Source organism: Lepisosteus platostomus, chromosome 13 (assembly GCF_059453375.1).
Source record: "Lepisosteus platostomus isolate fLepPlt1 chromosome 13, fLepPlt1.hap1, whole genome shotgun sequence".
Taxonomy (NCBI): Eukaryota; Metazoa; Chordata; class Actinopteri; order Semionotiformes; family Lepisosteidae; genus Lepisosteus; species Lepisosteus platostomus.
The window spans coordinates 8,376,101-8,401,749 of NC_142623.1; the positions used below are offsets into that span (position 1 = coordinate 8,376,101).

Genomic DNA, 25,649 nt, shown 5'->3' on the forward strand with positions numbered 1-25,649 from the left:
AGGGTGTGGGCAGCGTTCAATTTCAAGTTCTTTCTCAAGACTACTTTCTCCCATGTTGGAAAGAAAGATCTTGAACATTTCATTATGGGCATGAAAATAGGCTTCTGAAACCCTTCCCATTTCACAATAAAATTGAATGCTTCTAAAATGTATTACGTGAATGCTGAGCTGACGTGCATTTAAGCGTATATCCTATATCCTAAAGTTAAACATCTGTGACACCACGTTGTCGAGCCAATGAAAATTACAATGTTTAAAGAGCTAATGGCATAATCATGTGTGTTCTCATAGTAAACTGGCTCTTAATGCCCTGTACATATTTGCTTGGTTTTACACAATGCATTAGAAAAACTGTACACAGTTTTGCATGCGTGTTAAAAGCCGTATTCTTTCACTGACTCAACTTCCACGCTGCTGGTTGTGGGTAGAGCGTCGGGCCTCTATCGAGAGGAAATGGGTGGCCTGGACACCTGTATCAACATACAAGCTCTCTTTTTCAAAAATCCACTTCCTTGGCTTGAAATACTGTTGACTGAGCGCAGCTCAAAGAAGAATGGGGCACCACCGCCACAAAGGCGCACAAGTTAAAAAAAAAAAAAAAACCTTGCGTTTCAGTTAAAAGAAAAACATGAAAACTTTTCTGAAGGGGGACCGTTTGAGCAGCACGCACACGTTTTCCAGCGTTCGTGCAGAAGTTGTCCGAAAAAGGACCGCACGTAATTTTCTCCATTCCAAATATTAATGTTAGCTTGGAAGCTGTGCCAGAAAAATAGAGGGCCTGGCTTTTGCTGGTTGTTATGGTGTCCTGTGCTACACGGTGCCCGCTACCAAGTTGTTTTAGGAATAGCGAGTCGGCCATCAAAGAGCCACTTAGAGTTGATACCATTAACGAGATAGTCCACCTACAAGGTAGATTTATGCAGGAGTAAGGCAGATTTCCAGAATATTTTCTAACTGACGCCAACTCACGACGTTTAGCAATTGTGACGAAGGTTTTAGGTACCTCTGAGATTTCCGTGTCTCTTTAAAAAGTACTCCCTCACTGACAGGCCCTGTGGTTACCGTGTTTTGTCTCAGACAAAGACAAGACCTGACTAACCCATGCCCCCCTACCCACTGCAGGCTCTGCTGTGTGCCACTGCTTGGGCAATCGTGATCGTAGCCGGGCTTGAACCCGCAATGACTTGGTCATGGAGCTCAGCCTGAACTGGGATGAGCACCTACAGTGGTTGAGCCCAAAACACTGTCAATAATGTTAAAGGCAGCCATGCGGGCCCATGCGGACCCTGGGTTCTATTTCGTGTGGAGTTTGGACTCTGGGAGGAAAACTGGTGATCCTGATGAAAACAAGGGTACAGGGAGAAAATTCAAAGAGGTACTGTCTAGTTTACCTTGCATTTCCAAATGGTCTCCAGTGTGTCACATAGACTCCGACCAAGTAGTGGACAAAGAGGTTATTGAAAATGGATGGATTTTCAGAACCAAATATGTCTGTTAATCAGGGTTTGCAAAACACATTTCAAAGTCAGCCTAAAAGTAAGTATGCAGATTTAAATTCATTTACAGTATAGCATCATTAATGCCTTTTAAATGATGCTAAAAATAAAGCTTTGCAAAGCAGTGTTCATGTGCAATTTTAACATGCTGCAATTGTTTAGACCGTTTTAAAATAGTTTTTGAAGCCAGTTAGAGGCATGCGATCTAATTCACCTTCTTGAGGTTGGGGGTTGTTGATATTGGCCAGGTGTTGTCGGTTTTGAAGCCGAGATGTCTGAAGTCACACAGCCCATATGTAACTCCTCCTCGTCTCGCCATCTGGAAGCTGCTGGTTTATTTGTGCTTTTTATGACTGCTGGTAGCTCTTAAAGCTCCCTTCCTCTACTCTATTACGGATCCAATTTGTTTAACAGGATTCAATGGGTGGCACGTCGCCTCGTTTCGCAGAACAATGGGAGAAAGTAGAGCAGGTAACATAATGCTTCGGATTCAGTCTTCAGTCAAGCAATAATCTTCTTGTACAACAATATATTATCCAACTAAAAAGGTGCAGTAAACATCAAATACAATAAAACCATGTATTACTGAGGAATTAAAAGAAACCGATTATGAAAACATAAGTTTTAAAATCAAGATTTAAAAACATCAACAGAGGCTGCATCTTTAATATCATAGGTATTCGAATGGTATTCCAAAGGCGTGAGGCTGCCATTGAAAAAGCTCGGTCCCCCAGCGTCTAATGTAAAGTTCTTAAAAACATCTGTAGCAGATGTTTGTATTTTTCCCCCCCAATGACTTTATCTTCCAAAAAAGATCCAGATTGGGCTTCTCTCCCCCTTGATCTGCAGTATGTATGGAAGGGATGGACGCCTTGCCATTCTTTCACAACTCAGCAGGCCCGCCTCGGCTTATTTTAAGACTTGACCTTTGTGGTTTGGTCCAGATCTTGTCTGCTGTACGTTTTCTTTTGGATTCAAAAAGGCAGTATAGCCCCCAAAAGGCATATATGAAGATCTTCCCTTGGAATGTCCGCTAATTTGCCTGTAGGTAGTGGCTGTAGGTAACCAGAGTGAGACGTTTCTGTTTCCTGAAGTACTATGATAATCAAATCCAGTGACAACTTCTAAATATTTACCATTGGTAAAGATTTCAGTTATGGGTTTGTACAAACTACCTGACTTTCCATCACTCATTGCTCATTAAGATCTTTATGCAGTGTCCTTGAAGACTTTAGTGTTCCAGTTCTTGCAATGTGAGTTGGAGATTGTTGGGTTGTTTTCTTTTTAAGTACGGACCTCAGATTTTCACTTCTAAGTCCGTTTCCACCAAGTTTCCAAGAATCCTGTCTGGTTCTTGCTATCGATTCAGACAATAGTCCAACAGCCCCCCCCCCCCCGCATTTCAAATTGAACACCTTGGAGTCATGCCGACTGTTGTTACTGACCATGTTTGCTGGGAACTACTGCAATTGTTCCCTGTCTGAGAGAAATCAAGAGTTCAAATTCTATTGTTGGGGTGGAGATTTAGACAGGATGTTAATCACAAGTGTCATGGAAGTGACTCATTAAGCGGGACTGAAAAGACAAACCCAGCAAAGACCCCCGCACACAAGCAGGCGGTTTGACTTTGGTGCAACTTTCGTGATTCTCCGAAATAAAGCACTCTTGAGGATCCAGGTTGGATTCCCAAAGGAAGAACTGAGCACATTCTATAAAAGGAAACTCTTCTGTTTATTCCTGTATATTCTTGCAGCGTGTACAGTAGCAATTCCAGTTGTCAGACCGAAAACATGATGTGTAGCAATTGCAATGGGTTAAGTGCTGAAAACATCTGCTAATTTTTATTCCCATTTTAGAGGTATTCCCTCTGAATGCATTTTTGTTTTGAATTCGGATCTATGATTTATGACTTAGATCTAGAGATCAAATGTCACATTTATTTTGGATCAGCCTGCATCAAATGCATGCGTGCCCAAGCTGGAATCGTGATATGCAGAGTACAAAATGGTTAGGTAATTAATAGCATATACGTACACTTCATAGAACACCAAAAGTACACCGCATGCAGTGGCTTATTTCAGCATGTTTTAAACAAAAGCAATACTGTTATTTTTTTCCCTAATGAAAAGCCAGGCAGTATTCTTAAATTCATTGCAAAAAAGCTTGATTATAATAGTATAATTCCCTGTTGCATTCCATTTTGTTTATAGCTCAATTAATCAATGGCCAAAAACCCTCTGCTTTCCATCCGAATTCCTCTGTCAAGTCCCTGCACCTGCATTTACTGAAAAGCCAGAAAGGTTGAGTTTGAGCATGTGAGAGTTCAGTGAAGAGAAATGCATCAATTTGGATTTAAATTCCCCAAATGAAAGAGATGTTTTAGTAAATTACTGTGGGTGTTGAAGCTGGTGTTAGGATAGCGGAATTGACCATGTCTGTTTGCTTGCAGTTAATTCTGCCACAACCTTTGCTACAATAATAGGTGGATGAGGAACAAAAGCAGGTTATCCTGGAATTATAGGGACTAAGGCCGGAACAAATCCTAGATGGGACACTAGTCCTTCACAGGGCACACGAACACGGGGACAATATAGAGACACAGAGTAACCTAGCCAGCATGTCTTTAGACGTGAGAAGAAACTCTGCGTCTAGCAAAAACCCATGCATACCTGGCAACAACATGCACACTCCACACAGAAGGTGTTCCAGTGTTGTCAATTCCAGGACCCAAGACCTGCAAGGCAATTAAAGGCTTTACGCTTTTGTCTGTAGAGCACAAAATAACTTTTGCACTCCTAATGACTTGGTTTCACGGATTGTGTTGCCTGTCAGTTTACCACATTAGCACACATTAACCCACAGTTACAGGATGTATTTCATTTGTTGTTTCAGTATCCTTTCGAGTTGTGACTTCAGATGTTAATTTCATCTGCATTCAAAAGTGGAATCTGGGGCATTTTCCTTTAAAAGTTTATTACTAGTACGGGAAGTGAAGAAAAATGTTTTGTTATCGGGGAAAAAAGTGATATAAAAACATTCATGAACAAGTCTGCTATTGCTAGTAGTGTAACAACCTGTCCTGTGGTCCTTGAAAAAACAAAGGCGTGAACAAGGAAATTTAATAAGTAATTCATCGTTGTTTTGTGACAGAATTTAGGGATTGGCGACAATCCTGGCTGTCGATGCATTCCTGCTTTCCTCCTTAGTGGAATTTGAGTTTAGGCATGTACCACACAGTTGTGGTTTGACATAGTTCTGAGAATTAATTTCATGAGCTTCATGCCTTAAATTTCTAATTCTTTGTCGTATTCTTATTGCTGTGCTTTGATGTCAAGGTTCTTCTACCCCTTGGCTTCCTGTTCTGTGCGTTTTATTTGGGCATTCCTTTCCTCAAAACACAGACAAAGCAAAAATTGTCGAACCGTGTAATGGTAATCATGTACAGGAAATGGTTCTAGTATAAAACATTTCGGAGCAACCTCTGATAAAATGTTGAGAGTAGGACGTATAAGACACTTTGCAGCCTGGAAAAAAATAACTGGGCATTTTCAAAGATTTTGATTTGCTGAAAGTAACTTAAATTGATTCCCCCCCCCCCCCCCCCCCCCACTAATTGATTTGGGGTTTTAAAAGGACTTTTTAAAAAGGAATTTTACCCTGGAGATAAATGCTGTGCCGTGAAAGTGGTTCATTAAGAGTTTCTTGCACAAATATGGTGGTGGTGGCGCCTAAAGGATCAGAAACGTAACCCATAGTGTTACTATTTTGAATTTCACCAACAGACCAGGATCAGAAGGCCTATTTAGCAACAAAATGAAAAGCGCCAGTTCTTACATCCAGTTCTTCGTGTATAAGATATTGTGTTACAGCTGTCGGTTCTCCTGGAATCCTGAAAAATCAGTAAAGTAGTTCTGGAATTAATTACTGTCAAGGAACAGGAGGAGCATTGACGACAGGAGTCCCCTCCTGTTCGGGGTTAGCTCTCGCAGTTCTTTTTTGTGATTGACGTTGGAAGCTAAATTAAACAGAGACCATTCCCAACTGATCTGTTACTCTGTTGCTTAGTCTGGAGAGTTTTTCTGAAGTGCTCTCAGTTGTATCAGGAAGAAAATCTCACACTAAAAGTCAGAGACTATATCATTGGCATGACTTGACTTGTCTGAAACGAGATAAAGCCTTTAGCTCAGAGGTGCATTGGTTAATGAGGAAATGTAAATGAACAGGGTTAATGTTCAGCCTCTACTCACAAACTTGTGCTTTTGGTTGATCATTATATTGTTCTGATATTTAAAGTCTGAAAGTGTGTGATCGGCATGGTACAGCAGGAATTATCTGTTAAGCATTCTGTTGACTATTATGGAGATATGTTTTGACATTTAATCATTTTTGGATATTCATTCTGAGTGAGTAAATGACTCATTTAGAATGCTAAATTACTCCCTTGTGCCACCTCCCTCTAAAAAAATGCCTTTTTGTTTTATGTAGCACATTGCTAAGTATGCAGAATACAGAGAGAATTTCTGTACTTTTAATAAGAGGCACTACATGCTTAAATACAGTAGGTTGCGTGCATTGCTGTAGGTGTGATGCTGTTTGGCTAAAAGCTTATTCACAGAAGTTATGCGCCAAACAGGTCAGACAGGGTCATTCAAGCTGACAGATAAAGAAAAACTTCTTCATGTTTACTGAAATCGTCAGAGAACAATGCATTCAGGAGCTCCACTGGAAAACAAGTTGTTCTGCAGTGTTTAAGGGCTAGACTGATCTGAGAGCTTCACATCTCCTTGGTGATCTTACCTCCCAGCACAGATATTTTTAGTCTGTTATTTCAGAGTCCAGTAAAGCTATTTAGTGTAATTTTGAGAAGTTTTGTTAGTCTTATTTCCACCTTTTGATTGGTCTGTGGCCCACAGTGAGAAAATAAGGAAAAGTTCTGATTTGTGCAGTATCTAATAAGTTGGTTAGACTGTAAAATTGATTAACATTAAACAAGAGAAATAGCATATTACTGCCATCTTCAATCCCCTTCCTCTTCCCCTGCTGCAGTGTGTTGTCCCATATCACATTAAAGACATCAGGTTTGCTCTGTAAGCCATTTGACCTTTAAGACTGCAGCCTTATAGTCTAGTATCAAAACTCAATAAGTATGACTCAGCCAAGAGCAGACAGCCTCGGGGTCTTGTCTCAGACACTGTCTTCTAGCAGAACTCTCCAGTCAAAGGGCCTTGTATGTACACACGATAAAGATGTATAAAAGTGGAAAAAAATGAATTTTGTTAACAGCAGCATTTTCTAAAGGGGCACCATGTCACACGGGAGATAGGAGCACCATGTTGGAAACAACCATTAAAGTCAACCAAATTTGTGATAAAATTGGTATTGTTGTAGTATAAATGCCCACATTAATAGTGGATAGTTGTGTGACTGTGTAATACTGCTGTGTAGGTGTACTAATCGTGGTTCATTTGTTGCTAAATTTGGAAATGTCCTGTTGTGTAAAAAGCCATATTAGTCATGTTTAACCTCTGCAATAATCTGAGTCATGCTGTAATTCTCTTATTGTATATCCTTTATCTGGTTTAATCTATCCTCTGGTGGTCTAATTCCCTTCAGTGTTGTTAGAAATTGTTTGGACCTCAAGTGAATTCATTTTTTATTTGTTTTTGTTTTTTCAGATTAGTTTGCTTGGAAAGAAATTATTAGGACCCAGCTGAAGATCTTCCGTGGGCTTTGACAGATTGTTGTGCATCTTGAACATTAAAGTTGATCTGCACGAGTGAGAATGTAACACTGGGTAGTAAGTATTTGCTAATTGATAAACTTAAAAATACCACATTTATAGTTATTTTTCCAGTTTCATAGTTCTGGGAAAATGTTTTGTGTTCTCTTCCCCAGTTTCAGTTTAACAGTACTAGGAATGCCACATGATTTTCTATCGAATTGCTTACTCATGGCCCATAGTGCTCTTATTCATAATAAATTTTTATTATCACAATTGAGGCTGTATATTAAAGACTGACTCATTTTCTAAGTATGTGGCAAATTACAAATTAAGGTGTAAAATCCATTTTGTTTCCCTCACATTGCCTTGTCGTGTCTCCAGTGCTGGTGAAGGTTTGCATTGCATTTTGGGTGTGATAGGTTTATATTCATTTGACTTCCTTCTGCAAGATACAATCAAACAAAACACATAAGAGCCAAGATAGCATAAGGCTGTCTGCCATGCGTTTTACTGACACCCCGCATTTATTAGTTAACAGGCGCACAAGAAAGGGACATCACAGGTTATCGTATAATTATGAGAGGGTCCGATACATGAACTATAGGACTTCTTCACTTCTCTTGGTAATTGGATTCACGCCACTGCAGATGCAGATCTTGTCGTTCATTCAAAGCACTGTGTTGTGGTTAGGGTCCAGGATGAATGTTTGTGTATTCCTGAGCATTCGCCTGTGCTCAGATTGCTCCAGTAAATTCCTTGTGTAACTGGGTCTCCAGGTCAGCTATGTAAATAAGAACCTGTTCTCCTTCTCCATACCAGGTGCAATAAAAGAATAATAAAGCAAAGTTCTTTAACTTGTAACCAAGTGTAACTGGAATTCCTCAATCGGCTGAAGATTGCCAGGGGGTTGCATTGGAATTGGTCACCTGGGGTGACCTGGATTCACCTCTGTTCTACTCTGCTGGCATCACGTGAAAGCAAATTTTGTTTGTCTTTCATCCAAAGCAGCGTGGGGTAGTGGGTAGGGCTCTGAACTCTGTTAAGACACAGGGTTGTGAGTTAAAATCCTGGGTATGATGCCTTTGTCTCTCTCCAGGTGTCATGTAATTAGGGTGTGGAGTTGAGATTGCTCACCTGAGTGTCTCTTTTCCTTTTTTCCTATGCACAGGCACAGCAATGCCGTATTACAGCACCACTTTCATAACTGTATTTTAGAGCTAATAAGAACAGGGAACGTTTCAGGGAATTTGCGCCATTTACTGAGCCCCTAGGGCCCTACTCTGAAACTGTGGGTGATCAGGATTCCTAGATTTCAACGTTTGGTAGGATTCCTGGAGCGCAAAGACTGTACGTGATGCCATAGCTCTGCTATGTGACCGTGGGTAAAAATAAGGCAGGGATAAACTCTGGAGTGCAGGGAGATCCAAACTTTTCATGTTGTTCTCTAATTAATGTTCCTATATTTCCATCCAATTTGGCAGTTGTGCGTTTTCACCTTTTGGCTTGTAAATCTGGAGCCTGGACCCAAAAATGGGAAGAATTTCATGTTTGAGTCATTCATCTTAGCACATGGCAGGCTATGTATGTGAGGTTTAGCTCTGACTGTGCCACTATTCTGCAAACTGGAAACCATGAAGGCATGGCTGGCTCATCTCAAATGTTCCCTTGTTCCCATCTCAAATGTTCCATCTCGAATGCTCAGCCACTTGTTGGCTTGATCACAGTCAGCTCGTGACATGACACCGACTCAGACCTGTGACTCTCTTGAGCCCAGGCTGAGTGGCTTTCCTAGTTGAGACAGTGTTCGAGTCATGTAGGATGCAGATAAACTCAAAAGCTGGCAAACAGCAACTCTTGTGACTTCTGCAGGAGCCTATGTAATGTCAGCGGATGAGATGCTGCTCATCCAATTGGTGCCGACTCACCTGTCAGGAGCTGGCCACCGATTTGACCGATGTTTTTAAGATTGCCTTGTTAAGTTATAAAACATGGACATAACCCTAAGTTGTAGCATAAAAGTTCTAAAAAGTCTCTTAATCACTTGTGACTTTTGTACACGGTGAAGTATAACTACATCACCAATTTTGCAGCTGACCTGAAGTGAATATAGGTATGTCAGAGAACAGAGGCTGAGGCATTGTCTAACCACCACTTTGACACAACTTTAATACATCACCTCGTGTTCATAACCCTACATTTTCTTGGCCTTTCTATCTTTCCCTTCTCTGTTAATACCAGCTTTATCTCCATCTGTGTGCCGCAAAGCCCTTTATTGTAGTGCAGCTTGCTCTCAGATGTTTAGAAGTCTTGCTTGAGGCCTCCGAAATGAGTAATGCTGAGCTTTAAAAGGTTGTTTGTTTAGTTACACAGGGTTCACAACTGCTTTGTGGTAAAGTGGGGGGAAAAAACACGATTTTCATCGTGAACAAATATGATTTGTTTGCCAAAGTTCCCTTACACAACTCCAACGTGCAAAAAAAAGTCTTTACAATTAAAACAAATAAATAAAAAGCACTAAAATAACAAGCAGAATTTCAGTGCTTCTGGAAATCTTTTGGCTTTCATACTTCATTCATTAAAAAGTTATCTGTGTGCTAACAGTACTACTCTTTCAGACTTATCAGTGCTCAGTAATCAGTAATTTTTTGCCTGTACAACTGCACCTGAACGCAATTCATTACCAGAATCTTTCGTATAGTGAAATTCCGTAAAAAGAAAAACCTATTTACTTTATTTCTTATGGGGAAAATTACGATCTGTCCCGGAACCCAAAAGTGTCACCACTACTTTTACTTTTTTCACCAAACAAATGACAAAAGAAACTAATAACTAACTTTCCTAGTGTCATTTGTGGTTTTAGTAAAAAAAAACTGCTTACCTAGTTAGACATTAATAAACATAAACAGTAAGCACTTCTTTTGCTTTTTGTGTAATTCGAGAAATTTACAGTTTTCATTTTCTTAACACCTTTAGGGTCCATGATAAATTCTAAACAACAAATGCTTACGAAAAGTAAGAGCGCACACGATCGCTAACGACACATGAAGCAAGACGCGCTGAACTGTCACACGTCTCTCCTGCCACTCCATAGGCTCTCACCCTAGTTAGTAACCCTAGTTAGTAGAATGTGAGGCGACCACTCGATATGAAACGGGTCATACAGTATGATGCCTTCCTCTTCGCTCTCTATTTTTCAGAGGTTTCAAAATTTTCCGAATTATCCCTCATTATGGCCATTGTTACCCATATCTATTGCATCTACTATAAGTTGTTTGTAAGTCATTAACTTAATGGCATTTTAGATTCCGCCATTCTGTCTAAAATTGCAGATATGGCTCTAACATTTCTTCAGCTACTACTTTTCTGAGCTAGTGATCTGCCTGTGAAGTCAAGAGTAAACTTGTTTGTGCATGTTAGAGATTAATGACATAATACTTCATATTTAAGGACTGTTTCTCGAGCCAATATTCTGCCTTGTAATCTACCTTAATTCCTTCTTTATTAGGTAAAAAACACAGGGTGTGGAAACTGATAGCTCCTGTAGTACTCCCAGGGTTTAACTTTAGAAGTGCTTGTAGAAAAGAAAACCTTTGAAGTGCCCATGCTTGGAAGCATAAGCAAGCAGGGATTCAGGGAAATCACTGTGTCTTTCTTCTTTGTGCTGTTGTAGTTTTACTCCATTCTTTAACCTGCCACTTACCTGTTTTATATGTATATTAAAATATACACATAATGTGTATATTTCAATCTCAGTAAATTGACACAGGGGAGAAAAAAGCAACATAGAAATGTATTAAAATGGAAAGATAATATCTACAGTAGCCTGTTTGTACAATTGAACAGATGGGTGTAAATTATTATGCATGCTATATAGTGTACTGTTTTTAAGGAGTTAAGATGGTGTTTTTTTAGCCTCATTCATGGAAAATTTAAAAAAATGATCAAGTCTAGAAGTAGGCATGAAATTTTGAGGTACCTCTTAGGATAGCAGGTAATGTACTTGAATGTCCATCTTTCTGTGATAACCTTCTTGAGAATTATTTCAAGAGCTCGACAGTTGCTGGTGTTTTAATGCGTCTCAAACTGATTAACAATTTTAGCAGTGACAGGAGATCCATTGGTCTTCTTTCTGCCTTTGAGGTGGATGTATTCATTTTATAGGTCAAAGGTTCGTCTTCATCTATTAAAATCAGCTTTAAAGTAGTAATTTATGCATATAGTATGGGTTAATGCACAGTACAGGGCACAGGTTAAGAGCATCTTTAACTGCTACCTGCAGATACAGCAAAATTTAATTTAACTGTTTTCCCCCCATAACTGCTCTGCATTCTGCACTCTGAGCTGCAGAGAGTATGAGATCCACTGTCCTGGAACCAGAGGAATGATGCAGTATGATTAAAGCAGCTGAAGGCAGAGAACACTATTTTTGTGCTTTCTCCAAAGCCAGCACACTTCCTGTAATATTCCATTCTTTGCAGCGTTGCCTGAGTGTGAAAGTTACTGCAGTCGTTGCCATCCCACCCACCTCCAGTGCCTTTTTTCCCCTGCACTGTTCCTATAGAGGCTTTTAATAGCCTAGCAACAGCCCACGAAGAACTGAAATGCGTGTTCTTTTTGGAAAGCTGCGCAATAGTGACGTCTTAGCAACCTGTTTTGTAACTGCTGGACGATTCCTTTTTTTTCCCCAAAAAAGAAACTCTTCCCTCCGTGTTCAGCCAATAACAGGCATTTGAGTGCTGCAGTTCTGCTGCAGTGCTGTAGTGATGCTCTGCTCAGCATTCTGAGGGGATGCTGTTGAAGCGCCCAGAAAGGACGACGCCTCCCACAATGCAGTGCTGCTATAGTGGCTGTCTACTGCCAGCTCCAGGAGCCCTTGGCGGCGGTGCCTACAAACAGGGGCTCAGTGCCAGCTGTCCATGGTGCTAGCTCTTGATGGAATTCATACATGACATCATAAAACCCCCTCAATTACCAACACCACCCACTTACCCCACTTCCATCTTTCTGCAGTACATTTCACAGATGCTTGCTTAATCTGATTCTGGTTTTAAGTCAGGCTCTAACATGATTAGACTCAGGTTAGCTGCTATTGGCTGTTATAGGCAGGACCTTTTTTTTTTCCTTCTTGTCTGCTTAATGTGATTTAACCTTGAAAGATATGGTTTGAATTGAGGGCTTTCTTTTTTGCGCCGTCTCCTCCCCTAGTGTTTGAAATGTACACCTCTGTTGACGTCACTGCCATAAGCCCGGTTCCCTCTCCTGTTCCTCCACATGTGAAAACGGGGCGCTCACTCCATTTTGAGGAAGCCTGGTTTTATATTCAGGACTGAGCCCTTTGCGCCCGACAGGCAGGGAGTAGCCAGGGCTGCTGAGCTGTCCATTTGCTATTGAAAGGACCAGGGTTGTAAATGTGTCCCATTAATCACTGGCAGCCTCAGTGATTAGCTTTCATCGCCACAGGGGGTCGGGACTGGGGTCGAATTCAAATGAGGGGCTGCTTTTCGTCCTTGAACCTGGAAGGCGGTTTTCCTTTCGCTTTTTGGGTTGGATCCGCAGTTTGGGTCCCCCTCTCCCCAGGGGATTAATCCAAGTTGCAGGCCCGGTGCAGTCATGCAAAGGCCTACAGTATATACGCTTGGTTTTGAACCCTTTCTTTTTTTAGACCCAGTGATTTTTTTTAATCTACCCACCCAATTTGGAATCGCCAGCTGTGCGCTCTCACATCTTGGCTCTCAAATCCCGAGGGACCCTGGGAAGAACCGGCAGTTGTGTGGAGGCCTTCCTCCAGCTACCTTATCTGTAACGAGTCGCAGGCTATGAATTCCCGGCTAGGTCCGGTGCCGAGGCCAGAAGAAGAGCACCACAAGCCTGCAGAAGCCTGGGAAGGTGCAGGGGTCTCCTTTCTTCCCAGGAGCTGAGCGAGCTCCCCTCAGCTCTATCCCAGCTTGAGAGAGACCCCTGTGGGGAAAGTGCTTGAGCCCTTGGTGTCTGGATCATAGAGCCCAGCCTGGGCTGAGCCACTTTCTTTATTTTTTTCCTGGGCTGGGAGTCTGTTCTTGTAAGACTCTTAAATAAACTGACTTTGTGTCTGAAAAGCTTTGAAAGTGCATCGGCTATGACAGCATTGTAATAGATATCCCTGTCGTGTGTATATATAACTGAGAGCAGTGTTTCGTTTACAACAGGCTTAAGTCACTTAATAAAATTATGCTATACTGTTGAACTTAGTACAGCATTAAAACTATTATAGCAGTTTTTTGAAGTGCCAGTTGTAGCCAAAGCAGGCTAGTGAGATGAAGAAGTATTACCTGTAGCAGCGAGAAAGGTGAGAACACGATCAGAGTAAGAGGACCATTTCAAATACTTACTATCACTTCATCAGCTGCATCTGTTTTCAGTTGCAGTAAAGCAAATGTTCTCTTCCTCCCACCGAATACCCCCAGATCACCCCAGTTTAAAGAAATCAGTCTCCAAGCTCAGAGGGAGTTGAACTGGGGTTCCTTTTTGATAATCTGTGTTGTAATTTCTGAAGAGGAGAGACCAGAGAGCACCTTAAGTTTAGAATCGATAGCTGTATATTTGTACATTAACAAAGATGAACTGTTTTGGTGGTACTGCTATGCTACAGTTAAAGGGCGAAAGGAGAGCAATAGCAAGTAGGATTATACTCCCTTTTGATCCCAGATCCATTAATTAATGAGGAGCCCAGTTACTGATGGGCTCTAACAACGTGCTGCAGGATAGCTACAGTGTCTTTGGATGTTGAATGCAGCTGACCTCTGAATGTCTTTACAAGTCTCAATATAACAAGTTAACGTGCCTTCCTGATTGCTCTGCACTGACCAGACTAATTATAAAATGTTCAGGACCAGTGTTACAAAACCTGCTACTGCAGTAGCTTGTTTCTGGTTGGATACAGATCACAGAGTCCCACGAACAGGAAACCTTTAGCTTTCAAGCCTTGTCCTGCATCACGTTAAATCAGACCTTGCAGAGTGCATACAGTTCTGCCCTTATGTTTATACTTTTAGAATTATAATATTGTTATTCTTGTTGATTTTGGGGTTAAAACTGGGGGGAGGGCTTAATGGTGGTGATACCTTCAGAAGGACTCCTCCAGCTGAAAGTGGTTTGTCAAACCCCAAAGTAGATGATCCCTTGCAGGATGTGGCTGTCTGAACACTGCGAGACTCCGCAGCCCTGCCTGGGCGAGACCCGCTTGAGAGGAAGCCGAAAAGCAAACCAGGGAAACGTTGTTCTCCTGACGTCCCTTCCTGTGTAAATTGTTTGTCAGTTCCAGGCCAAGGTAAACACTTGGCTGCCAGTGGGAATGGCCACAGCCAGGCAGGAGCAGCAGACGAGACGTCCCAGGTCTTGCCTTCCCCTGTAGTGAACATCTCTGCCCTCAGGTCTTTGAGGAGCTTCGTCGGCAATGTCTTAGAGCCGTTGCATTATCAGATGGATTTCTGAAGGCCTGCAGGTTAGAGTGCCCTATTCACACCACAATCACCCCGGCCCATAAACAGGACCTCTCCCAGTGCAAAGGATTCTGGGTTTTAAACGCCCACCTTTTGTGAGAGACGGAATGTACAGCGTATGATGTTGCTTCATTATTTCATTATTATTTAGTTTTGAATGCAGGTGAGTCACATTTTGCCTTCTTGAGTAGATCTCCGGCTGATTAACTCCGATGGGAACTCCTACTTGGACACAGAAAAGGTTAAGCAAATAAACAAGCTGTTCAGACCTATCAGTTGTTATCGTAATAAGAAGACTGCAAAGCTCGTCAGCCTTTACGTTTTTTGTACAGCACAGCCTGTAAAGAACTTTGCGTTTTTTCTTGGTTTTCCTAGCTTTGCAATTGGGCAAGAAGGAGAGGAGTTGATACTAAAAGGGAGTTTGCTGTATTAAATAGTACACAGGATTTATTTGGAATTAAAGATAAATGTGTACAACTGGAAATTTTCAGTTCCTTTTCCGATGTGTTTTATATCTGTTGGACATATTTACAGTTTAATTTAAATAAGTGATATTTCTTCTGCTTGGGCAATTGCTTCATAGCGGTAGGGAGGGAAGTTCATGAAGTGGGGTGGCTTCTGATTATCCTTTCTGTTCAACGTGCTTTGTACAAGATTCAGCTTGTCATCTCCATTTCTCAGCTCTGGGTGCAGAAAACAGCCCACGTTGTACACCGACAGTATGAGTCAACAGACTGTTTTAAAACACCCTCTTTATCACTCCAGCTGTCTTCACTACAGCATGTCCCAATTCAGAGCTGCTGGCTCTTTCTTCTCATGAGCAGTGTAGCTGAGGGTGGAGATGGGGAATCGCATTTCTTTAGTTTATGATCAGTTGTGATTTAAGAAAAACAAAAAAACAAAGCTTAACTGTAATACATATGAGCTTTATTTTATTTTTTTACAGAGTGCTGATCAGGGATTGAGAAATCCTTTCCAAGTATCACAAATAATCCAATGTCTGTCTGAGTAAACAAAGCCATACAGAATGTACTCCATAATTTGTGTGGTGCATACTGGTAATTATAATGTCATTGTCTGACATGCCTTTTTCAGTCTGTTTGAGCAAATGCACTTTGCAGAGAGAACAAACAGAATCACAAGTGTTTCCTTTGTGTAGACCTGGACAGGATCTTTATTTACAGTACCTTTTTTCCCCAGTTCTTATCTTTGCATAATCACAGATTGCAGGCTAGGATTTTTTTTTTGTAATTCTTAAAGTTTGAAATGCATAATGGTATTTTTTATGTATCTTCTGTTAAATTACCCAGAGTTGGTTTGTCTTTGTTTTTGTCTTAATTGACCGGGGAAAAAAAAATCTATTCTCAGTAACTGCAGAAAACACAATTTAATAACAGTGACATATAGAGCAACTCGGATTCAAATGTAGTTGCTTTTGTTCCTTGTGAGTTACATAAGGTTTCAGTTTGTTGAGCCCAAGGTAGTTCTTGTGTACTTCCAGCATGTGAATATGCTTTGAATTTGTTGGTGCTTGTAGAGTGACTACCCCTAGTGTGACAAAAAGGAGTAACTATGCAGTTAATTACTAAAGACGTTGAATGATTATAGCAGATGCCTAACAAAATGTTGCTCGTCATTGTGCAGTTTTTTTATCATTAATGTAATTAAAGAAACAATGGGGAATGCTCTTTAGATGTTTCTCTCAACACTAGCACTGAAAACTCCCAGACCTACAGCAAGAACCTACTGCATCAGAAGACTCTTAAAAAGAGACAGAGGTGCTCGGACCTCTATTTTTCTAAGGCAGCAGGACAAGTCTTCTTCTAACATGAGAGGAAGTGCTTACTGCTCTGTCCACTGAGTCACAATGTGACAAAAATTGAAATGAGCTCCTACAGTCTCAATTAGCACTATATTTATTTGAAGAACTCTAAGTGCTGTGAAATTCCCTGCTGAAGTAGCAGTTGAAGACCATTTTTTTGGGGGGGACTGCTTCTATATTATTTTCTAAATAAAAATGACTGGTGTGCCTTTGACTTCAAGAGAATTTTGAACAGCTGGTTTCATTTATTGTAAGTTATACTTCACATCTGTCTCCATTTCTGTCTGTCTCAGGACATTTCAGATCACTTTGGCCAGGGTTGTTTTAACTTTTTTGTTCCTCCTGGCATTTGTGATCTCAAGGATTTCACAAGCCTTCTTGTAAATTTTCCCCTTTTGCATCTATTTTAATTCATGTGGTTTGTAATGTACTGCATATCTGAAATTATTAAGGGTTTGCATAAAAAGGGGCAATGTGAATTAGTGGTTAAGGCTATGAACTCCTACCTGAAGGAGAATCCAAGCAAGAGTAGAATTGTACACTTCCCAAGCACTTAATACTAAAGAAACTGATTTATTTTGTAAGTGGAGAGCAATAAAATGACTTGGGGGGGGGGGGAAGGAGTTAATCTCTTAGAGATTATCAATAAATTATAAAAACCCATACCTGCTGATTCCCTTTCCATCCTCTTGAAAATATAGCTCAAGACGTATGAACCAGCTTGTGTTTGTGTTAAACGTTTTCCGGTAGAAGAATCTACAGGTGCCAATACAGCACCCAGGAGAAATTATTGTACTTGTAAGAGCTCTGGTCGTAAGTTAGTAAAGTTTTACGAGTTCTGTAATGCCGAGAATGAAATTCCAAAAACGAAATAGCTGTCTTTGTGCTTTATAGCAGCAGTTGCACTCTTCTCTCGTTAACCTTTGACCTTTCACCTCTGCAGGAATGAGTTACTAGAGCAGGTTGAAATTGAGAGGGGAAAATGGATCAGTCTCATAAATGAAACATGCCCTTGAAAAAAAAAACTTGGGAGTAATCTTGGGAGCAAGCCTGCTTCATTTTTGCACCTTGTACCTTGACATTGGATCTAGTTATGGTTCATGAGCACAGTGAAAACAGGATGAATAATTGCTTAAATATGCCCAAAACTGCAATAGAACACCTCTATAGAACAGTTAAAACGTTTGAAATTTTGTAGTTATTGAACCCTTTCTTGTGCCAAACACAGTGGTTTAAGTGGCCACAATATTTATTTCTGTTCGCATACATTTCTGTATAATAAATGTGTAATTGAAGTAAATAAAACATACCTTTGTATTTGTTCTATTTCTAGACTTTTGGGAAACGAGCTTGTTGTGATTCTAATCATTGTTAGCTCATTATTACTTCAGTTAATTACTCAAATACCTCCCTTAATGATTTTCTTATTTTTGATAGACGTGGGAAATGGGGGTTCGTGTTGTGTTATGGGAGATGACTCTTGTATCCTGCAGAATGTTTTGTTGAGATTCTTTAGTCAGTAACTTGACTTGGTTAAGCTTCTCTTAAACATAAACCCGACGTTTCTGATTGTTTTTCTTTATTTTGTTGGCCTGTTTCTGTTACCTTTAAAACATGAAACTATGCAGCTGAGTATCTGTTTAATTTGGGCACATCAGATAATGCTGGAGAACAAAGAATCTGTGTGAAAACCTTCTTCTCTGCACAAGATAATCCGTTTTCAGTTCTTCCCACGAAGTGCTAATTTGCTGATATGGGTTCTTGTAGCTGTTTTTAGCTTTAGGTGTTGAATCTCCGGTGTTGGTGTCATTTTAACCCCTATGTAGAAAACACAAGAAATTCCTTTTTTTTTTTTTGTTCTGTGCTGCTCCCGACCTTCATCTTACTCGGGCCAGATAACGGCATCTGTTTTCTGTTCCACCAGACGCTTGTTGAGAACGTGGGCTCTGCCTGTCCCGGTTTCTCTTTTGGAGTGCTGCATTCCTTCTTCGATGACTCAGCATCCTCTGTTGGCCGCAGAAATTCCAGCAGGCCAAGGTGAATTATTGGGACTGTGCTGAGAGACATGCTGAAACCACAGCAGTGTCGGGCAACTGCGTGTCTGACAAACCTTCGTCATGCATGTTTGTACAGGCAGTGAAGCGTCTGTGCCTTTCTCTCTTAGGAGCACTGCGCATCGACTTGGACTGAATTACCTTCCTCCCTGATCTTATCACAAGATATTCCCAGGGAACTTTAAACCCGGCACGCAGGACCTTGACAAAATCAGCATGTGCTGGTGTTGGGCGAAATGGATCAAAAGTATTTCACTCTTTCAAAAAGAAGGGAAAGGAGAGCATTGCATATTGTCAGTGGCAGCTGAAGTCAAAAGCCCATTTTGCTTTGAAATCCATTTTATATATCGTGACGGCACCAACATTCTTGTCTGTCATTACTGGCCCTTCAATCACTTTGACATTAAATTTCATAATTGGTAATGACCTGTCAGAGCATGTCTTTGTCTTCAGTCTTGATTGTACAATATTTCCCAGAATTCCCTTCTCTATGAAGTTTGGAGAAGAGATTGGGGATAATAAATGTGCATTAGCGTTCTTTAGATTTGCACAGTTTTGTGTATTGCTTTGAGACGGAAATCCATTTCTGTTATTACATTTGGTTAAAATGAAAAAATGTGCAGAAAATTCTGTGATCATAACTCGAAAATACCAATTCAAATGCTTTATCTGAATATTCTCATCAAATTTGAATAAATAGTCTCTAAGAGTTGTTAAGAGATATCCAAGTTATCACTGCATTAAAGGAAACAGACTTAGTGGATTCAAATCTTCTTTGTATGGGGAGTATTTATGAATGTGGTGGATCCAATTCATACACATCAGCAAATCAACTGTCCAAACTAAATTTAATTTTATGCAGTCTGATTTCCTAATGCTGTGATTCCTTGCTTTGTCTTTAATAGATGTTGGAATATACAGTGTATATACTGTATAAATAAAGTCAACCGTACTGCACTAAAACCCAAACGATGACACTCTGCAGCATGTTGAAAGTGAAAGAGTTTAGAAAAACTGAAAGTTTTGGCAGCATGTTTAATATATCTAGATGTATCTTGATTCAGAGAAAAAGGACTAGCAAATATTCTGCCTATGATTACTTTTAAGGATCTTCCCTGAGTGATTTTCTGTGTCTTCAGTGAAGGTTCACAACAGGAGAGCAGCAAAGCTGCTATATGAAGTGAAAGAGCCTGTGCAGTTGGGAGAAAGGGTAAATCTGGTTTATTTTCATCTGCAACTTGGAGGTTTCTACCAGTCGATTGGCGAGCAGTAAGGAATGTGTGCTGGGCATAATCTCTGGGTTTAATCGATGTTTCCTCATACAAATTATTCCTCAGTGTTTTTTTTTTAGAATTGCGATTTCAGCATTTTGCATTTTACTGTTGGGTGCTTTAAGAAAAAAAACCTGCAAGTATTTAAAATGATAGTGCTGTGAAGTTGCACCTTATGTTAATGACCATCAGTGTGTCAGGCAAATCATTTTTCCTAAACAGTTGACTTGGGTTCCTAAATGAGTTTTATTTTTTAAACTAGTGTGGAAAGTTTCAAACATGTATAAGCAGTTTACCAGTGGAATGAACTGCAAGAATAGGTTAGACTTGGTACTGAAAGACTGAAGTCACGGCTATATAACTATACTGAATATTTCAATATCTATTTTGTTTTGTCTTCATCTTTTATTGTACTGAATGTGCAAAGGCCTAAAAGTCCGTTTCGGCCTGCCACTTTAAGAAGTGTTCAAAAATGATGTTGTAACTTGCCACTTCTTTGAAAAGGAGATTTAGACCACACTCACCCTGCTGTTTAGGAGGACAACAAGGCTAGATCAACCCAGCAGTTGTGCAGTGTGGGGAGGAATTAAAATAGAAATGGGAAATGAAAGTACCTCACAAGAAGAGAGTTGAGAGATCGATGGAAACGACCTTCTGAAAGATCAGGTGTTTCCTGTGAGCACACTTATCTCTCACTTTTTCATTTTGTTTTTGCATCAAAAAAAACAATGGGAGAAGGTTTTCAGTTTTGTTTTCCTTCTCTATTGCAAACCCCGAATAGAATTTCATTCTGTACTCTTCGAATAGTTTCACATTCTTCTACACTGTGAACATTTTACCGTTACGGGAGTGTCACATTTGGCACAGGCAGGGCTAAAAACTTCATTTTAAATGGGCGAAGTTCTGAGCATTAGCTGGATTCGTTTTAGTAAGTCGATATGCTGGAGGAAATTTTCTGTTTTAAACAATAACCAAAAATTGACAGATACTTAATGAGACTGTATCCAGGCCACCAAGGGAGAGCATTTTGTATGAGAAAATTGCATTTGTTTCACAATATGCAGTCTGGCAGCAGAAGCGGTGTTCAGCCCTTTCCACAGACATCATAACTGAATTCTAAATGGTTTGCAAACATTCCACTTTTATACATTTGTTCTACTACAATCAATGCTGTCATTGACGGTGTGAACATGAACTCCCCTGTGAAAGTACGCCATCCACACTTTCAGGCTGTCCCCACTAAATGCTTCATTTATAATACATTTATGCAGCTTTATAGGCAGTGAAGTTGACAACATATTTCTTTTGCAAAAGGGGAGACAATTGATGCATTCAGGTTGCCTGCAATAAGTGCATATTTTATTTAATGATATGTACATGAATGCAGCAGGGTCTGTAGTTACATGCACACCTGGGGGATAAAGGAGTGTGTATGTGGGAGTGAGCTTACTTTTGTTTTATTGTGCGATATACAGTTCCTTGCAAAAGATTAAACCTTCTTTAAATAAAGTCCCGTTTTTTGGTTGAAGTTAAAATGCATGCACTTTTTAAATCATTTTGTCCTGCACTTCTTAAGACATGTTTTTAATCACAATTTGAATGTTCCAAATGAACACTTTTATGATCGGCAAAAACGGCAAAGAAAAAATTGAAGCTGTTGCTTGCATTAATATGCACACCTTTAAGACAATACTTGGTTTTGGACTCCAAGATAATGCCCATGTTTGTTTTCAGAACTGTTCAAGCTCATTTAAGATGTTTGGGAGTGTTGATGGACAGCAATTTTCAAATCTTGCCACAGATTTTCTAACAGGTTCAAGTCCGGACTTTGACTAGGGTTTGAAGAGCCTGCACTTTCCTCTTTGTTCCACCACTCCAGTGCAGCTCTGGTCTTGTGCTTCTGGGTCATCGTCCTGCTGAAACATGGATTTGTAGAGTAAGGTAGGCTCTTCTCTTAAAAAAAAGCCCCGGTACTTTTTCAGTACTTTTCTCAATCTATGTTGCCCCCAATCCTGACAAGCTTCCCAGTCCATCCTGATGAGAAGCAGCTGGGACAAGTTTTCTGTCTCAATACTGACCCTGCTGAAGCAGATTTGGTCATCTGGGCATCTGGGCCAGCAAGTGGGAAAAGTCTGCAGTAGAGCTCTGCAAGAGAAAGTAGAGCTTTCTCTTGAACTCCCACTGCACTGCACACATACGCTTTTGTTTATTCTGGTCCTTGTGATACAGAGGCAAGGTCAGGCTTAGTCCCTATGTGAGGCAAATGTTATTTTTCGGTTTTGTGTGGTGGTGTATAATTATGCAGCTGTGTTTGCTGTGGTGGAGATCTGCCTTTCAAGATGCAAATCGCACAATAAGGCTGTTCTCTGTACTACATACATCTAAACATTGTGTCAGAACGTCGGTCTGTGCTGAAAGATGAGCTTTGACACAGTAACTGCACAAAGTGCTTTATTTATTTGTCAGTATTGTCAGTAAAGCTTTAATGATGGGCTTTGTTAAAATTATTATCACATGGCACTCCAGTTCAGTGGAACCTGGCTGAAATTGGTAGCTGATACAATATAATACAATATAACCAATTAACCAATTGGTACAATATGATACAATATAACCAATTTTGAGAGCAACTTGTCCAGACTTAACTTAAGATGTCCTCTTAAGTTATTGGGATAAAGTTTATAAATTCTACATGGAAAGGGAAGAGAGTCCATATTAAACACTTCACTCCGAGGTACAGTATGACGAGTCTGCTTAGCCAAACTTTTGGGTTGATTTATACTTCGTTTTGCTTGTTTCCTCTTTCCCTTAATACGGCCTGTCATGCATACTGGTTTCCAGTTGGAGAAAGTCTGATCTCTCCATATTGACTAAAAGATTGATTTATATTGGTATAAATCGAAGCACAAGCACATCATATACACCATTTAGTGCATTTTGGACCCTTGGTTATGTGATTATTTAAATAACTGGTGTTATGTATTACAGTTCACAAAATTCTGGAAGATAAGGCACGTCTATTCTCCCATGTTTCATAATCATAAAAAGTGCTGGAAATAGTCAGTTTATCAAAACAGTAATCCATTATTGCAACACCCTACTTGTATTAGCAGCTACAAATCCCATTTCTAAAATCATGACATTGTGGGAAAGTTGTTTTTAAGAATTAGTACTTTTCATTGTAACCATATGCATGCTTCTTTTATTCGTTGTAAAAAAAAAAAAAGTAAGTGCTTCCTTCCATGAGTAGCTTGTAACTGTACTGAATTACTTTTTAAAAGTTACTTTCCAAAACGCTGATCGTAAATCCCCGATAGGTAATGCCCCTTTTCACATTGAAGTGAAAAAGAGGCCGTTCATGTGTTAAATGGCATTTTTTTCTTTTATTCCAGCATTTGCAATCATAACATGAGCTTCTCTCTACTTTCATCTCGGTTCTGCAATGTGTGGCTGTTGCGCCCCCTGCAGAGCGAGGCTGTGTAGGTATCCACTGCACAATCTACTTGATGAGAGGGGGACTAAAGGGATTAGCTTCGCCAAAATCTTTTTATTTTAGGTTTGTCCCATTATTTAAACCCAAGAAGCGGATATCTGCAGCAGGGTTCAGCATGTTGTAGATTAAGCAATTTCCTGGAACGGTATTTGGGGAAAAATTCCAATGCTTCCCAACCATTCTGAAATCCCAACCATGGAATGACTTTCTTCATGGAGTGTATGGGATCTCACCCCTTGTGGACGGTACTGTGTGAAACACTTTCCTAGTCCCCTGTGTGTGTTCCAGCTAGGGTGGCATTGGATACTGTGTTTACCCATGTTTTGGTGGCTCAGAAACTTCTTTCTTGTCCATTATGCTAAATAGGAAGACTCCCAGTGGAAGTCCCTGTACTTTTGCTAGCTGATGACTCAGATCTGGGCCTTTCACACACTCGGAAACAAAGGTAGTGGCTGGTCTGACCGTAGATCACGGGGAAACTAGGAGTGCCCCCACATTTCATTGAAGTTGTCTTGTTGTATTATCAGAGTCCTTGGGTACAAACCCAAAGGTGCACACCACTGGGAGGGTTGCTGGATATTATATTGTTATTTTGTTAAAAAAATCAACAAATTCAGTTACAAAAAAACCAAATTGTTTGGCAGACTCAACATTCCTGCTGTGCTATTCAAATGTTATGTTTGCAGGGCCCCATTTATTGCAGTTTCAATGTGTATATAGTGCAGCAATACCCTAATCTTGACTTGCTGTTCGACCCAACAGTGTTCTGGATTAAAGACAGCTCCTGTGCTGAAAAGAAAAATCCAAGCTAAGCCCAGTGCGGCTTTACTTGCTTTCCCTGAGGTCTGCTGTCATCGTAGACCCATACAATTAAATTGTATAGCCTTGCACAGGCCATTTTCAAAACGGGCAGTAAAAATGACAGCCTAGGAGATGGCAAACCGAAAATTAAAATTGTTGTGGAAAATTAAAATGCAGTACAAGCATCAGGTTGCCACGTTTGTGGTTCAACGGTCTCCAGCCAACAGCTACTAAGGAAGAAGCCAAGAATTCTCATATATATCGGATATGCTGGGGTTTTCTTCTATTTAATACATAAACCTGTCACAGAGATGTGTCAATGTCAGTGGCACAGGAGCGCAGGTTTTTATGTATATAAAACAATACATGATGTTTCCAAAGTTACGGCAAGTGCAGAGGAACTTGTAGTTAGGGCTGTACACGATGTGCTGAGTGCAGGGACAGGAAATGCAGCTTAAAACTAATCATATGGTGTATGATTGTAACCTTCATGTGCGAGGCTTCCAAGACTGGAAGTGATTCAACTGCAGATTTCGTGTTGGCATTGGACAAATCCGAGCCAGATCACTCCCTCTGTAATTATCTCAAGGCCCCAGTTATTCCTCTCACTCCTGCAAATGGAACTGCCGTTCTGACTCCCCGTCCAATTTCCCGGGAGCTGGATGTGCCAGCAGTTTTACGGACCCGTCTGTAGCAGTGCTGATGCTTCCTTTGGCAAAACCTTGCCCTAGCCTTATTCATCTCAATGACGGCAATTAAGAGTGAGAGAGGTGAAGGGTTAAGTAATGAACTTCCCTTTCCAATTGCAGGAAATGGAAACCCGTCTCTGAGGGAGCAGGCTGAGTTCAGGCAGGCGGGAAGATGTTTGACATGAAAATCCGTTGGGTTTTGTTTTTTTAAAAGATGGAGTTTAAAAAACAAATGTGAAATGGATGATACTTGCAGTGTTTGGTGGGATTGATCGCAGTGTAGTCCTGCAAAGAAAGTCGGGGTTTTTACACCCAACAGGGCAAATCAGTTTCCAAACGCAACCAACAGTCAAACAAACGTGAAATGCTGAAGAGCGTTATCTCTATCAGCAAAATCGGTTAAATCTGCTTTCTCACTACTAGGGAGCAGTGTAAGGAATCATTTTTTACAAAAAAAGACTTATTCGTTTTTAGAGGCTGACCTCACATTCCATTGTCATTTCAGCTCTGACCACTCACCGATTTCAGTTTCTTTAATTTTACAGCTGTTGGTGATACTCAGGCTGAGCTGGTATTTAAAAAGAGATCTATGATTTGTGCTCTGGATACTATTGGTGCATCCTCTGTTCAGATCTACTGTCTTTGCTCTCTGTCCATTCTTTACAAACTCCAACAACAATTCCTTCAAATCTGTGTTTAAGTCTTCTGCTGTCATGCTATAAAACAATTTTAACCCTATTTTTAGTTTTGTTTAAAAAAATTGAACCCTGAATGCTTAATACTTTTCATCCTAGATCAGAAATATAAATCCAGATATCTCTGA

General features: G+C 40.3%; 1 protein-coding gene across 7 annotated transcripts in view; it reads left to right on the forward strand.

Annotated features, from left to right (window-relative positions):
• The window catches only part of luzp1 (leucine zipper protein 1), a 69,167-nt gene that overhangs the window by 12,630 nt on the left and 30,888 nt on the right, over positions 1 to 25,649 (forward strand). For 4 of the 7 annotated variants that reach the window (XM_088602981.1, XM_088602980.1, XM_088602986.1 and 1 more), the window contains exon 2: positions 7,172 to 7,293. The exons of 2 other annotated variants lie outside the window; for them this stretch is intronic. The gene's annotated coding sequence lies outside the window, so the exon portion shown is untranslated. Of the gene's footprint in view, positions 1 to 7,171; positions 7,294 to 18,442; positions 18,556 to 25,649 lie in introns of all 7 variants that reach the window. One more of the 7 variants, XM_088602983.1, reaches the window with a different exon arrangement.